The sequence below is a fragment of the Schistocerca nitens genome, chromosome 1 (genome assembly GCF_023898315.1).
Source record: "Schistocerca nitens isolate TAMUIC-IGC-003100 chromosome 1, iqSchNite1.1, whole genome shotgun sequence".
In the NCBI taxonomy this organism is placed as follows: domain Eukaryota; kingdom Metazoa; phylum Arthropoda; class Insecta; order Orthoptera; family Acrididae; genus Schistocerca; species Schistocerca nitens.
Window position 1 is genome coordinate 317,029,653 of NC_064614.1, and position 16,558 is coordinate 317,046,210.

Genomic DNA, 16,558 nt, shown 5'->3' on the forward strand with positions numbered 1-16,558 from the left:
TGATTACTCAACAAAAAAGAAGCCTTAACTTTTGTATCCATTTTTTATGTATTGTTAAATTTGTTTTGCCGGCCGGGGTGGCTGAGCGGTTCTAGGCGCTACAGTCTGAAACCGGACGACCGCTACGGTCGCGGGTTCGAATCCTGCCTCGGGCATGGATGTGTGTCATGTCCTTAGGTTAGTTAGGTTTAGGCAGTTCTAAGTTCTAGGGGACTGATGACCTGAGATGTTAAGTCCCATAGTGCTCAGAGCCATTTGAACTATTTTTCTTCAAATGGTTCAAATGGCTCTGAGCACTATGGGACTTAACTTCTGAGGTCATCAGTCCCCTAGACCTTAGAACAACTTAAACCTAACTAACCTAAGGACATCACACACATCCATGGCCGAGGCAGGATTCGAATCTGCGACCGTAATGGTCGCGCGGTTCCAGACTGAAGCGCCTAGAACCGCTTGGTGACAGCGGCCGGCTACCTCTCTTCGTTTCTTATGATGTGCATTTCATGTTTTTACGAATTCTTTTTTTCGTTTAAGGCTTGCTTCTTCCGTTTTTACGATGTGCGTTTTACGTAGTTCTACCAATATTTTTTCACTGAACCCTTTCATGTTTTTCTCTTCGAGAGCCTTTGAGAACAACGAAGGCCGAAACGACTTCGGCAGTATAAAATTAATAAATGTAGTTGTCAAGGCTAGTTTCAATTTTTGCGTGCATTAAAAATAATCATGATATCTGTCAATACGCTTATGCCTTTTGCCGACGAAAATATATTGCCAACACCACACCTGGCTTAATGGAAAAATAGGTACACACTCTATTTGACAACCCTTGCTGTTGTGTGTTCTTCACTGGTAGTCGTCTGGGTCTGATTCTGCAGTCTTGACCTGGTTTTAACTTTAGGTTGTGATATGAACAGAGGTAGCAACTAATGATTAACATCATTTCGGGGACTACAACACAGGTGCACTTGGAGTAAATCCAACTGAGAAATTTAGCACTGTACATTGTTTGGTATAGGCGTTTGTTTCTGTTGATGTTGTTTTCTGTTCTTGAAATGCCAAATTATCGTTACACTGCGATATGATGGGCTCCGACATATGGTAACCGTGCCTATAGTAGCAATACAAGAAAACAATATTAAATTCACAGTTCGATAAGGAGAAATTTAGCATGAATAACACTGAAGAATAATTAGAAATTATGTTCATAACAACAAAAGGAAGATGCTTCGATGCTTTAGAAGAACTGTAGATCTAATTTGCAAAAAGAATTAATCGAGACGGTCTGTTTAATGAGCAACACGAACTTGCTACTTGAACGTACTTCAGCATTTATGATGATGTACTCGGTTGAACCAGGTGCTGCTGTTTATTTCTGCTAGTGTTGGCTGGTGGCCGCTCTGAAGTTCTGGTCGCGTCGTCCAACTCGTGGCGGCGGTGCCTTGCAAATCACCAGCAATGTGAACATCCTACTGTCTCAAGATGAGCGTCACCAATGGTCGACATAACGTCCTACGGTGTATCCTCTTCCAGATGTGTATTACAGTGACTGTAATTGTCTTAACGTTAAATAAAACCCTGGTTTTCATTTTTTATGACACGTACCCTTTCTCCGTTGTAATAACAAAGATCATGTTACGCTTCGTCACCTTAGAAATGTTTGTTATGATGCATACTCCGTGCGTTAGAGGATTCATGAATAGATCATTTTATGCCACACAGGAAATAAAAATAAATATACGTCACTTCCGATTATAAAAATTTTGGCGTGTCCAGTCCTATTTATCGGCAGTTACTATCTAACAGAACGTCACATAAGGGAATCTAAAGTCATCAACGTCGACTGTTTGAATATATGAAAATTTTGCTTTTTTGCATTTCAGAGATCGCTACATGTCACAAAATTTGTTGACTGCTTAATGAAGCAACGTGTTTCAAGGTATAAACATTGTCTTCAGTATTCAATGGCAATACAAAAACATTTACAAAAGTACACATATACGTTAAACTTGTTCCGTTAATATCTTGGCACGTGCTGTGGTCATCCTGTGAAGAAGGGGAAGGATAGCCTAATATGAGTGACTAAACACTTCGTACGTCGGTCTGCTTTCATAAAAATGATTTAAAAATAGTCATTCGCTTTGAAACGCCCTGGCAGATTAAAATTGTGTGCCGGACCGAGACTCGAACTCCGGACCTTTGCATTTCACGGACAAGTGCTCTACCATGTGAGCCACCCTTGTACTTGGGTAGCCCAGATGTAGAGAACTTGCCCGCAAAAGGCGAAGGCCCCGAGTTCGAGTCTCCGTCTGGGACACAGTTTTAATCTGCGAGGAGGTTTCATATAAGAGCGCACTCCGGTGCAGAGTGAAGATTACATTCGGGAATCATTCGCTTTGTTAGTAAGAATTTTGTAACTGGTATGAAACTTCCTGGCCGATTAAAACTGTGTGCCGGACCGAGACTCGAATTCGGGACCTTTGTCTTTCGCGGGCAAGTGCTCTACCAACTGAGCTACCCAACCACGACTCACGCCCCGTCCTCACAGCTTTACTTCTGCCAGTATCTCGTCTCCTACCTTTGGAAGGTAGGAGACGAGATAACCCAAGCACGACTCACGGCCCGTCCTCACAGCTTTACTTCTGCCGGTATATCGTCTCCTACCTTTGGCAGAAGTAAAACTGTGAGGACGGGGCATGAGTCGTGCTTGGGTAGCTCAGTTGGTAGAGCACTTGCCCGCGAAAGGCAAAGGTCCCGAGTTCGAGTCTCGGTCCGGCACACAGTTTTAATCTGCCAGGAAGTTTCATATCAGCGCACACTTCGCTGCAGAGTGAAAATCTCGTTCTGGAACTGGTAAATGTCTCATAAAAACCTTTTCTTATCACTGATCTTCTATCTGATGGGCAAGTTTCAACGTTCGGTCATGGGATTTAGCATGCATTTCCTTAATCTTTTCTGGGAGCAAATTTCACCGAACGCTTGGGATCCGAGCGAGACGGATCAGTGATAATGCATTGCACTTCCGTTCTGGTGGACGGCAACGAAATCCCCATCCGGAGGTATACTGAGAACATTATGACCACCTGACTAATAGCCGTATGTCCACCTTCAGCATGGGTAATAGCTGTGACGCGTCGTTGCTTGGAAGCAATGAGGCCTTGATAGGTCGCTGGATGGAGATGACTCTACATCTGCACATACAAGTAAGTTAATTCCCGAAAATTATAGGGAGGGGTGCGATGAGTTCTGGCGCCAGGTTCAATCACATCCCTGATCGTCTTCAGAATTGGCGAGTTGAGTGGGCTAGCACGTCGATGGCAGATCCCCAATATATTCCTCGAAACACTCCATCATACTACTAGCCTTCTGACATGGTGCGTAGTCTTAATGAAAAGTGCCACTGCCGTCGGCAAACATTATCGTCATGTCTTTGTCCCCTGGAAGGCGACGGATTCGCGCCCTCCCATCGGCATGATGAAAAAGTCATCAGACCAAGCAACGTTCTGTCACTGCACCAATGTACAGTGCCGATGATCACGTGCCCATTTCAGTCGTAGTTGCCTATGTCGCGATGATAACATAGTCACATGCGTGGTTCGTAGGCTGCGGAGGCCCATCGTTAGTGTTTCGTGCACTGTGTGTTCAGACACACTTTTATTCTTCCCATCATTCCCGTTAGTTCCGCCACAGTTCGTCGGCTGCCCTGTTTTAGCAGTCTGCCCATCCTACGACGCCCGACATCTGTAATGAGGGGTGGCCGCCTAACCCCACGACGTCTGGACGTGGTTTCACCTCGCTTCCACCACATCTTGAAGATACTTACCACAGCACTCCTCGAACACTCGGCAAGTCATGCAGTTTCCGAAATGCTCGTGCCGAGCCTCTGGGCCATCACATTCTGCTCTTCGTCATACTCACATCGTGAACCTTCTCCAGTCTACACATGGACGGTACTAACAGTGATACTACATGCATTGCGCTTGTGTCTGGCTAGCAGTGATTCCTCTCCAGGTGACGCTACTATCACCTGAACGGATTTATATCGATAGGATATCAGTGGTCATAGTGTTCTGGCTGATCAATGTACAGCTATATGTTTTCCGTAGAGTGCGTAAATCGAGTAAGGCAAATATCGGAGTAGTTTCTTTGAAAAGGATATGGACGGTTTCCTTCACCATTCCGAACCAGTCTGGAGTCGTGTTCTCTCTCGAACGACCTCGAGGTCGGTAGGATATTAAACCTGGAACTTTCTTCCTCTATTCTTTTTTAATTTCACGACACAACATTTGCTGTATGTTATGTGTAAGTACACTTGATGTGGACCATGGCGAGTTAATTGCTCCTTGCTACATGTTCTATGTGTGGTCAGCATAACGGATTCCTCTCTCTCTCTCCCTCTCTCTCTCTCTCTCTCTCTCTCACACACACACACACACACACACACACAAACGTAGACGCAGCAGCACAACACGGCAGACTGTTGTTCTCACACTTCACTTGGCCGAACTTTAAATGAAAGGTAATACGCTTGGAACGATTCTCTTATTATCATGACCGCGTACTTCCTGTGTGAGAACTAAATCCGCCGGCAGCGTGTCGATTTCCCTTGCTTAGAATCCTGGCGTCCCCCCGGTAACCGGCATGCCCCGACAAAGGAGCACGTGCGCGCCGCTCATCGCTTCGCCCTGCCGGACGGACCTATGAAACCGTAGACGCGCGCTGCCATCCGGCAGGCATACTGGTTGCCGCGCAACGAGTCGCAGCTGCAGATAATCCAGGCCCACGCGGCTGCCACCCCCGCGGTCAGTGAGGATTATACGGCGGAAAGCGTTGGCCCGAAGCGGGGGAGCGCTGCCAAAGACGGGGGCTTAAAAATTAATAACGCAGGCCGCCCAATTTGTCCTGACCGTCAGGGCGCACCCGATTCCGCCCCTGCCACTCTCGATGGCTTATACGAATTTATAGCCGGGTAACGATACCCAACTGCGACAATCGCTTTATGGGCACCACTGCGTTATTAGCGGCTACGCTAACCACCCGTAAAAAAAGGCGGCATTTTGTTCGGTGATTACACGATAGGTAAGTCACTAAACTATTCTCTCTCTCTCTCTCTCTCTCTCTCTCTCTCTCTATATATATATATATATATATATATATATATATATATATATATAGTAGTTAAGAGCTTTCATTATCGAACATTGGGTAAGTGTAGTCTCGCTGATTTACGCAACGTTTTTAGGAAAATTAATTTTCCACGCATATTAATGCTTATGACACACCTGATGTACTATGTGTAGCGCAATGATATAATTTTTCAGGTACGAAGGCTATTCGGAAAGTAAGGTCCGATCGGTCGGGAAATGCAAACCACTATGAAAACCGAAAATATTTTATTTGCAACAGTTACGTAGCGTAGCGCAGCGCTGAGCCAACTTTCCTGTACCCTCTCCATAGTTTGCAGCCGCCTATGCTTTACTCCAGCTCTCTACGCTGGTTCACAGCTCATTGTCTGTGCCAAAACGTTGCCTTCATAGCCAGCGGTTCACGTGAGCAGAGTTGAATTCAGAGGGAGCCGATTACGTGCTGTGGGCTGGGTGATCACACACTTCCCATTAAAAACGCTGCAAGATCATCTTCATTGCCCATGCAGAGGGCGGCCGAAAATTTTCACGGAAAATGAAACGCCCGACAGCAATGTTATATGTACCGCATGACATCAGGCGAAATCTCTAACCAGACCCTCGTACTTGGCGGGATGCATTACTTTTTGGGCATCTTTACGTACACACTGTGAGCTCAGGACTGAAAAAGACACCGCCTAACACATTTGTTCAAAGTTTCATCAGATTTACACTATATTTTCCACGTCGCCCCGTTCGGAACTTACTTGGACCTCGTACACCAGTGGTGTCCTTGGATACTGCCTGCAAAGTGTCTTTCGAGTTGAACTAGAAACAAAGCAGTAATGAATTATAACTTAATACCTGATGCTGAAGTTTTGCTGCAGGAACAGCGGAAGTCTTGTGAGCGATAATCAATTTTCCTTCCATTATTTTGTCGGAGTTTTAGCTGGGAAGAGTTTCGAAAAGGTTCGAAATTAAATATAAAGCTTACTGGAAGGTGCTAAGTGCTCTCATTCTCAAACACTGAATGAGTAGGTGACTCGGTTACCGTTTTAGTCATTCAGTAACACGGTTGAACACATTAAGAGGCGAAAACTATGAAAGAGAAACAATATGTAAACCACAGACTTGTCGTGAGCAGACGCAGCAAGCTACAAAGCCTCCCAGACTGCCCTTTTCTCCACCAGGAAATAAAGAGGTAGAGATAGAGAATTGCTACAATTAATTCCCAAAATCGGATTACAAGTTCATAAGGTTGAGGATATGGTGAGAGTATCGTACCGATGCTCAGAAGCATTACCCACATATTTAAAAGATTCACTTACTACATCAATCAATTTGCGTATCGAAACTAATTTTCTCCATACAAAACACACTACCAATGACAAGCCTGCCTGGCTGACTATCCTCTGGAGGAGCCAAATTATTTTTCCCGTTCACCATGATATTAAAATCCTCAAAACGGCGAGTTTCCTTAAAGATGGAGCCATTAATTTCAAACCGTTTTACTTTCAAAACCGTCCAGAAAGCACACTGCCACTTAGGCACACAAGTTTTCCGTGTCACAGAGCTTCAGTCAGGTTTTCAGTTCAGGTACTTCTCATCGAGAAATGTTCAATGGTTAACTCTTAGTGCATTTCCTGTTCGATCTCTCATTGCTCACTATGATGATAGATTTAATGAAGTTATTACAGATAACACTGTCACTCTTTTCTTCGTAAACTACAGAAAGTTTTAAAACTATAGCAGCCACAGTTAAAGCAATTGTAGATAACTGATTGACCATTCATACATTATGAGATGTATTTACCTATAGTTGTTAAATATTAAAATATAAAGCAATGAAAATTCCAATAGTCGACAATAGATGTATTTGTTGAATTCGATAAGACACATCCGGTTTCGCTGCTTTTAAGTTGGTTCTTCTGGTGTATACCTGCACAAAACATTTTATAAAGTTTTACTGTAATAATGTGGAAGTGAAGATATCTGAGATATTTAGAAGTACGGAGTGACTAAAATCAAATAGGAAACAAATATTATGGAACCAGTTTTAAAATAGGTGTGGATCGTATATTCTCCACAAAAAAATGGGTCTATTCATATACAATAAATAAGATTTGTGGTTTCATAGCAAAAGATGGTTACTTACAATGTTACGTCATATGGTGTATGGAGCTGTTAGAGAATGCCACAGAGTAACAGTTGGCATGGCTAGGCAAAATTCTCAGCCTTCTTCAATTGGTACAATTATCATCAATGATGAATGTCCGGTTTATAAAGGCGAAGGAATGGCATCAGGAATCAGAAACTGATCCTTCACTAAAAACAGTAGAGTAGTAACTAAAATGGAGATGGCGACAGTCCCACGTATGGTGGCACAACTGACAGTGCTTTGTTGAGAGGAGGGTATAATATGGACATGAACAAAAGCAAAACAGAGATCATGGAATGTAGTCGTATTAAATCAGGTGATGCTAAAGAAATTAGATTAAGAAATGAGACACTGAAAGTAGTATAAGTGTTTAGTTATTTCGGCAGCAAAATAATTGATGGTGGCTGAAATAGAGGGAATATTAAATGCACACCGGCAACGGCAAGACAAGCGTTACTGAAAAAGGAGAATTTTGCTAACAACAAGTGTTAGAAACTCTTTTCTCGAAGTATTAGTATAGAGTGTAACGACGGATGGAAGTGAAAGACGGACGACAGACTATTTAGGCAAGAAGATAATAGAAGCTTTTGAAATGTGGAGCTAGAGAAGAATGCTAGATGTATAGATCACCTAAGTAATGAGGAGGTAATGAATAGAATTAGGCAAAAAAAATTTTTTTTGAGCACAACCTGACAAGAAGAAGGGATCGTTTGGTACAGGCTCGTACAGGGTAGAGCAGAGAGCTGCATCAAATCAGTCTTCGGACTGAAGACTACAGCAACAAAACAATTTTATACAGATTGCGATTCCAACTCCACGATATTATTGAAAATAAATCGACATCTCTTTCAAACAGGCGCTTTCGTGACGAACCCTTTCTTGGTGTACACAACACAAACAATGAAAAACTCATGGAAGCTACATAAACCGCTGCCAAGACAGCTCCAAGAGCAACGTCGTTCAGAAGCTAAGAGAGAGCACAAGAGGAGCACATTCGCACGTCCTTCCCACATTGTGCCTCTAAGGAGCTGAGCACGCTACACCAGTCTGGAAGGAACCGGCCCGTGCTGATCCAGCCGGTACAGTACCTAATGACACAATGGGAACAATAAAGGCTTGCCTAAGACCAACTCGAGTCAATACGATCTTCCCGCTCATTGACATGGCACACCTAGATATCATAAGAATAGTAGCAGCAGAAATGGAAAATAAGAAGCACGATACAGATTCACAACATCAGAAACTTCAGGGATGAGTTGGTGGAAAAATTTGGAGAACACAGTCATTAATTTCACCTTAGCTTTCACCTGATGCCTACTCCGTCCAATCGTGAGATGTCAGCAAATCTGTAGTATTCTGAGATATAAAGGAGACCCTAAAAATGGTTACCACCAACCATTTGGGTCTTGAAAGGTATTTACCCAATTCAGAACAGGGGAGACGTGGAAGAAAAACAATACGTGGAAGCGGGACTATACGGAAGAAGGAGAACTATGATCTTGTGAATACGTTAAGGTTCCAGAAAACCCCTTGGTCTGCAACAGCTTGAGAGACGTGTGTTCAGTGAAGATTTATTTTTTTCTTCTGTTAATGACAAGGCCGTTGAGGTAGTAGTACATAGGCTCTAACTGGTGTGGTTTAGCTGTAGCTGTAAATTTAACTGCTATATTTTATGTTGCCCCTTGTGCTTCAGGCTCGAGTAAATGAATAAAATTAGAGAGATAAATCTGGAAGTTTGGCACTGTGCTACTTTTCGTCCAGTCAGGCATTCTTCGCAAACTGCAGCTGTTGGGCCGAAATTAGAGCGCATTTATACTGTTACGGGTCCTTGAGACGCAATTCTGGCAGCCCACACGCACGCATGCGCGTGCTCACAGACACCGCACTCACCACCGAGATTAGCAGAGGCTCGTGACCGCAGGACTTCCAGGAATTCCGACGGGATGCCGTCATCGTGGCTCACTGGATGACGAACAAGGCTGAGCGTGTCCGGTTGACACACGGACCGCTTTTTAACAGTGAATGCGAGTAATACGGCGAAATAAGAGGCCCGTTGACGAACATTTGCTTTAATAAGGCAGTGTCTGGCCCCTCAGTCGGTGAAAGCAATGAAACTTCTCTTTTCTTTACCTTATATCCTCCTTTCAAGACAGTGTCCATTCCGTTCAACTGCTCTTCCAGGTCCTTCGCTGTCTCTGACAGGATTACAATGTCATCGGCAAACCTCAAAGTAGTTTTTATTTCTTCTCCATGGATTTTAATTCCTACTCCGAATTTTTCTTTTGCTTCCTTTACTGCTTGCTCAATATACAGATTGAATAACATCGGGTATAGGCTGCCACCCTGTCTCACTCCCTTTCCAACCACTGCTTCCCTTTGATGCCCCTCGACTCTTATAACTGCCATCTGGTTTCTGTACAAATTGTAAATAGCCTTTCGCTCCCTGTATTTGAATCCTACCGGCCAAGTACATTTTGATATTCCTTGGTTGCCATCAGTAATTTCACTCATTTTTAATTACTTTTTTCTTTTTTGAAAAAAAATCCTCACCTGGTTGCACAGAGGCATGGTAACTGTAAGGAGTAACAATTGTCATACATACATTTGTGTCGTTTCCCTAAGATACTCCAACTAAACTGCCTTTCTTTTCAAATTATTAACGATGACGCACGTTTCTATGAGAGTGAAGCTAACTGAATCAGAGCTAATGTTGATACAGGTACACACTTGGGACCTAATGGTGCAATAAATGTATGTAATGGGTTTATTAATGCTACGAAAGATTGGGGCCCCACCAGTGAATATTATGGTGGGGAAATTGCATTTTGCCATTGAAAAACATCAAATGTGATAATGGAGGCAATATCTACTGGAATCAAAAGCATGATTTAAGAGAACTCTTTAGCTTATTATAAAAATCATTAGAATGGAGAAGCATCTAAATAAATCATGAAATCACCCCAATTACAGGGCTAGAGTATTAACAACGATAATCATAAAAGTGAACTAGAGGTTTGCCAGGTTATTTGCTGCGGATCAGAATTAGTTAATAATAATGTATCTGACGTTGTGACTTTTATGTAGACCTGCCTTCAAGGCAGTTAAAGTAATTGCTTGTCTGGGCAGAAAACTGCAAAAATCCATGCAAATGAGATTGCCCTGACTAATGTGGGAAAGAGATACGATCATGAATCTGAATTACTAGTTGATGATGGTCCTAACATGCCGGAGCTGCAAATTATGCTCACCACTATCGTCAGTGAGATATGAACAGGATAGCGGCAAAGTAGTTTGCTGCCGTAAAGTACCACCCTAGATTAGCTCTGCCAAAAACTGGAACCTCGGACCCCACTTCTGTGCAGGGGTCTGTTGTTCCAGAGGAGAGTGCACCCGTGGAGTACGGTTGTGATTACCGTCAAGTCCAAATACGACGTCTTTTGTTTTTGCAGTCAGTAAAGAACTGACTCCAGTCTTAGTCCCGCTAAGAATCTAACCAACTAATTTTCTTTAAAGTTATATCGGCCTGCCAATGGCGTGATTTTCCTTCAGAGAATATCCCTCCAAGAAGAGACGAACCGTTAAAAAAAGACAATAATTTCGATTTTCTTCACAGTTTTCTCAAAAACTTACTTGTTACATCCTCCTGATATCATATCAGTTTCGCCTGTCAGTGACCTCTCACGCTGCAGCTACCCTCACACTACAGGCCATGGGGAAAACTGAAATACTGTACTTGAGGCTAGCCACCAACTGTGAGGTGTCTTCTGAACCTGTAGCACGTCAGAGTTGTTTTGGCATGTTTTTGGGAAAGCAGTGAGATATTTATCAGCTGCATGCACGTTTCTTAACATGATCGGAATGCGTATCTCCTGCCAGCAGATTTCTGCCATCTGGAATAAATGCTTTCAGCTTGGCCACCCAAATTGTAATAAACAGCACAATAGACCCGGTGCCAGTACGACGCTAGCCAAGGCGACTTTCTCAATTCGAGGGCAGCTATATCGGTCGCTACCCAACCAGCGATTCTGTAAAGGCTGTGTTCCTTAGTCCGGCTGGGGCTGCTTTCGCCTTGCCACTTGTGACTCCTGTCAAGTATCTGTGGCGCTCTTCAGTCTTAAAGCTCATCCAGAACAGCAGTCAATATAGCCACGACCAGACGACATTAAAAATTCCAAAGAGTTCAGCCAAAGAGTTTACCCCTTTTAGAGTGACTGCTGTATTTTTGATTCATGGGCATTTCATCATTTCAAATTCTCTTACAAAATGTACATAGTTTCTTTAACTGTGAAAGAAGATTGAAAATTTCGTTGAAATATTTTCAAATGATTTATTCTAAAAATGATCCCTTCACACTTTCCAAGAACATGCCCAGGAATGAACAAAAATAAAACTCATGAAGAATATCAAAGAGGACCTTTAATCATTTGATATATTGAACCTAAGCATCCGCTGAATGTTTTTTCTGCTCAATATCCTCAAAGCGTTGTACACCGGTCCGCACACGTTGTAACCTTACACGCTAACTACGCACATCAAAAAAAGTTTTTCATTACCCCGGTTCCCAGAACTCTTGAAGATAGACGTTGACTGTGGATATTGTATCACAGACACAGTCCCTTTGACTGTTCAGAGATGTCACTAAACCCGCTCAAAGACGTAAACAACCATGCATGAGCAGCGCCTATTAGACGGAGGGGGTCCGACAGCCGATCAGTTCCAGTCATTCCACCAGGAAAGAGGTACACATCTAGTGTTGTCTGTAGTTCAACCATGCCTAGAAGGTGAATACCGTGGTTCGATCGTGTCCCCATTGTTACTTTGTGCCAAGGAGGGCTCTCGACAAGGGAAGTGTCCAGGCGTCTCAGAATGCGCCCATGCGATGTTGTTCGGACATTGAGGATATACGAAGTGACAGGAAATGTCGATGACATGCCTTGCTCATGCCGCCCAAGGGCTACTACCTACGGATTATGGCTCGGAGGAACCCCGACAGCAACACCACCATGTTGAATAACGCTTATCGTGCAGCCGCAGGACGTCGTGTTACGACTCAAACCTTGTGCAAAAGCCTGCACACTGACCAGAGAGTGCAGCAAGTTGGAGGTTCTCTGCTGTTTTGGAGTGGCATTATGTGGGGCCGATTTCCTTCGCTGGTGGTCATGGAAGGCGTCGTAACGGCTGTACGATACGTGAATGCCATCCTCCGATCGATAGTGCAACCATGTTGGCAGCGTATTGGCGAGGCTTTCGTCTTCATGAGCGAGAATTCGCGGCACCAACGTGCACATCTTGTCAATGACTTCCTTCGGGATAACAACAACGCTCGACTAGAGTGGCCAGCATGTTCTCCAGACATGAACCCTATCGAACCTGCCTGGGACAGATTGAAAAGGGCTGTATATGGACGACGTGATCCACCAACCACTCTGAGGGATCTACGCCGAATCGTCGTTGAGGATTGGGACAATCTGGACCAACAGTGCCTTGATAAACTTGTGGATAGTATGCCACGACGAATACAGGCGTGTATCAAGCAAGAGGACGTGCTACTGGGTATTAGAGGTATCAGTGTGAACTGCAATCTGGACACCCACCTCTGAAGGTCTCGCTGTATGGTGGTGCAACATGCAATGTGTGGTTTTCATGAGTAATAAAAAGGGCGGAAATGACTTATGGTGATCTCTATTCCAATTTTCTGTACAGGTTGCGGAACTCTCGGAACCGAGGTGATGCAAAACATTTTTTATGTGTATTTATTTATGTCCATAAGTTAAGGGGGCAGCGAAAGAACGTAATCTGCAGCGATACTGAAAGGGGCCTGGAAACATTCTGGCATATGTCACAATGATACGAAAGCTGGGATGCGGGCATCAGAGCATCAATACGGGATGTGAGGCTGTCGAATGGCAATGTAGGATGTAGGACCGCGCCCATACTTTCTGAATCAGACCGTCGAACACTGCTTGCGGTAAAACATGATCCAGATATATCAATGTCAATGTCTTTTCGCAAAGTTAGTAGGACGGAAAATATCGCAGTAAGTCACTAATGAACAGGTGGTGAAAATCATTCTATGTTATACTTCGATTTATCCATAGGCAGGACGCTGACATACTGTTTCCAGGTTCAGTCATGGTCGGGAACGTATGCGTGGGCCGAAGATCAGACAAAGGCAACAGTTCGCAGACCAACAGGAGTTGTACGCCCAGTGCATCCAGCAAACAGCAAAGCCTCTGTAAATAGCAGGTGCTGCGCTATTTGGACGTCTACAGGCACTTAAGACAATGTAAAGAGGCAGACACTGAAATGCAGGACGTGCTTAATCTCGGCTGTGCACCAGTCGAATATATCTTCTGGTCTGGTATCCTCCACCACTGCCGAGAAGTAAAATTGGTGGTGGCATTCAGCTATAGATTCTGACCACGAGCTACTTTCAATCTGTGAATCATCTGTCCACATATAATGTCATTCACAGGTGTTAGTTATTACTTCTTCCCTCTTACTCGAATACTTTGAGTTAAAGGTACAGGCTTACTTTATAGAAATGAGTGTACTGTTGCTTATAATGTTTCACAACAAAAATTTCTGTTACTTCTGTCCTACGGTTAGCGCGATCATGAAACTTTTTGTGGGGAAAACTGTAAGTGAAACGAAATAACCAACATTTGACTAAACAGATTCCAAAATTCAGTATTTAAGTCCGAGAAATACAGAGCAAATATCTACATGCAACGCGGTGAGTTGCCGTAATGTATCTACACGATCAAGGGCAGTCTATCGTAGTGGTAATCTCTTCAGTGATGCCATAATCCTGGTAAGATACAGTTCAGCTCTTCTGTTGACCACGAGGCCCCAAAACTTATCAGAGGACTTAGTTACGAGCTACTGTGAACTATTAATGTATGCAGTGAATAGCCGTTGCTTGGTTTGTGAGAACTCAAATTGCCCCATTCGTTGCAATTACTGTGGGGCAAAAAAAGACAATCTTATGCTGTCATTTGAGGAGATGGGACCTGGATAAACTGAGAGAACCAGAGGTTGTGGAGAGCTCCAGGGAGAGCATTAGGGGACGATTGACAAGAATGAGAGAACGAAATACAGTAGAAGAAGAATGGGTAGCTTTGAGAGATGAAATAGTGAAGGTAGCAGAGGATCAAGTAGGTAAAAAAACGAGGACTAGTAGAAATCCTTGGGTAACTATAGAGATATTGGAGTTAGTTGATGAAAGGAGAAAATGTAAAAATGCTATAAATGAAGCAGCCAAATAGGAACACAAACGTCTCAAAAATGAGATCGACAGGAAGTGCAAAATGGCTAAGCAGGGATGGGTAGAGGACAAATGTAAGGATGTAGAGTCGTATATCACTAGGGGTACGATAGATACTCCCTACAGGAAAAGAGAACCACTTGTATGAATATCAAGAGCTCAGATGGAAACCCAGTTCTAGCAAAGAAAGGAAAGCGTAAAGGTGGAAGGAGTATTTTGAGGCTCTATACAAGAGCGATGCTCTTGAAGACAATATTATAGAAATGGAAGAGGATGTAGATGAAGAGGAAGTGGGAGATATGATACTGCATGAAGAATTTGACAGAGCACTGAAAGACCTAAGTCGAAACAAGACCCCAGGAGTAGACAACATTAGAACTACTGACAGCCTTGGGAGAGCCTGGCCTAACAAAACTCTACAATCTGGTGAGCAAGATGTATGAAACAGGCGAAATACCCTCAGACTTCAAGAAGAATATAATAATTCCAATCCCAAAGAAAGCAGGAATTGACACATATGAAAATTACGGAACTATCAGTTTAATAAGTCATGGCTCCAAAATACTAACACGAATTCTTTACAGACGAATCGAAAAACTGGTAGAAGCCGACCTCGGGGAAGATTAGTTTGCCTTCTGTAGAAACGTTGGAACACGTGAGGCAATACTGACCCTACGATTTACCTTACAAGATTAAGGAAAGGCAAACCTACGTTTCTAGCATTTGTAGACTTAGAGAAAGCTTTTGACAATGTTGACTGGAATACTCTCTTTCAGATTCTGAAGGTGGCAGGGGTAAAATACAGGGAGCGAAAGGCTATTTACAATTTGTACAGAAACCAGATGGCAGTTATAAGAGTCGAGGGGCATGAAAGGGAAGCAGTGGTTGGGAAGGGAGTGAGGCTCAAATGGCTCTGAGCACTATGGCACTTAACTTCTGAGGTCATCAGTCCCCTAAACTTAGAACTACTTAAACCTAACTAACCTAAGGACAACACACACACCCATGCCCGAGGCAGGATTCGAACCTGCGACCGTAGCGGTCGCGGAAGGTAATGAGACAGGGTTGTAGCCTATCCCCGGTGTTATTCAATCTGTATATTGAGCAAGCAGTAAAGGAAACAAAAGAAAAATTCGGAGTAGGAATTAAAATCTATGGAGAAGAAATAAAGGCTTTGAGTTTTGCCGATGACATTGTAATTCTGTCAGAGACAGCAAAGGACCTGGAAGAGCAGTTGAACGGAAGATATAAGACGAACATCAACAAAAGCAAGACGAGGATAATGGAATGTAGTCAAATTAAATCGGGTGATGCTGAGGGAATTAGATTAGGAAATGAGACGCATTAAGTAGTAAAGGAGTTTTGCTATTTGAGGAGCAAAATAACTGATGATGGTCGAGAGGATATAAAATGTAGACTGGCAATGGCAAGGGAAACGTTTCTGAAGAAGAGAAGTTCGTTAACATCGAGTATAGATTTAAGTGTAGTATGGAGTGTAGCCATGTATGGAAGTGAAACGTGGACGATAACTAGTTTAGACAAGAAGAGAATAGAAGCTTTCGAAATGTGGTGCTACAGAAGAATGGTGAAGATTAGATCGGTAGATCACATAACTGACGAGGAGGTATTGAATAGAACTGGAGAGAAGAGAAATTTGTGGCACTACTTGACTAGAAGAAGGGATCGGTTAGTAGAGCATATTCTGAGGCATCAAGGGATCACCAATTTAGTATTGGAGGGCAGCGTGAAGGGTAAAAATCGTAGAGGGAGACCAAGAGCTGAATACAGTAAACAGATTCACAAAGAGATGGGTTGCAGTAGGTACTGGGAGATGAAGAAGCTTGCACAGGATTGAGTAGCATGGAGAGCTGCATCAAACCAGTCTCTGGACTGAAGACCAGAACAACAATAATGCTGTCATTAGAGAACTGGAGGTCTTCAGTGGCACGTTGTGAAATTAGTGGAAAGTTAACTTAGACCCACTTTCAAATTCTTCATTCAGAAATTCTCACT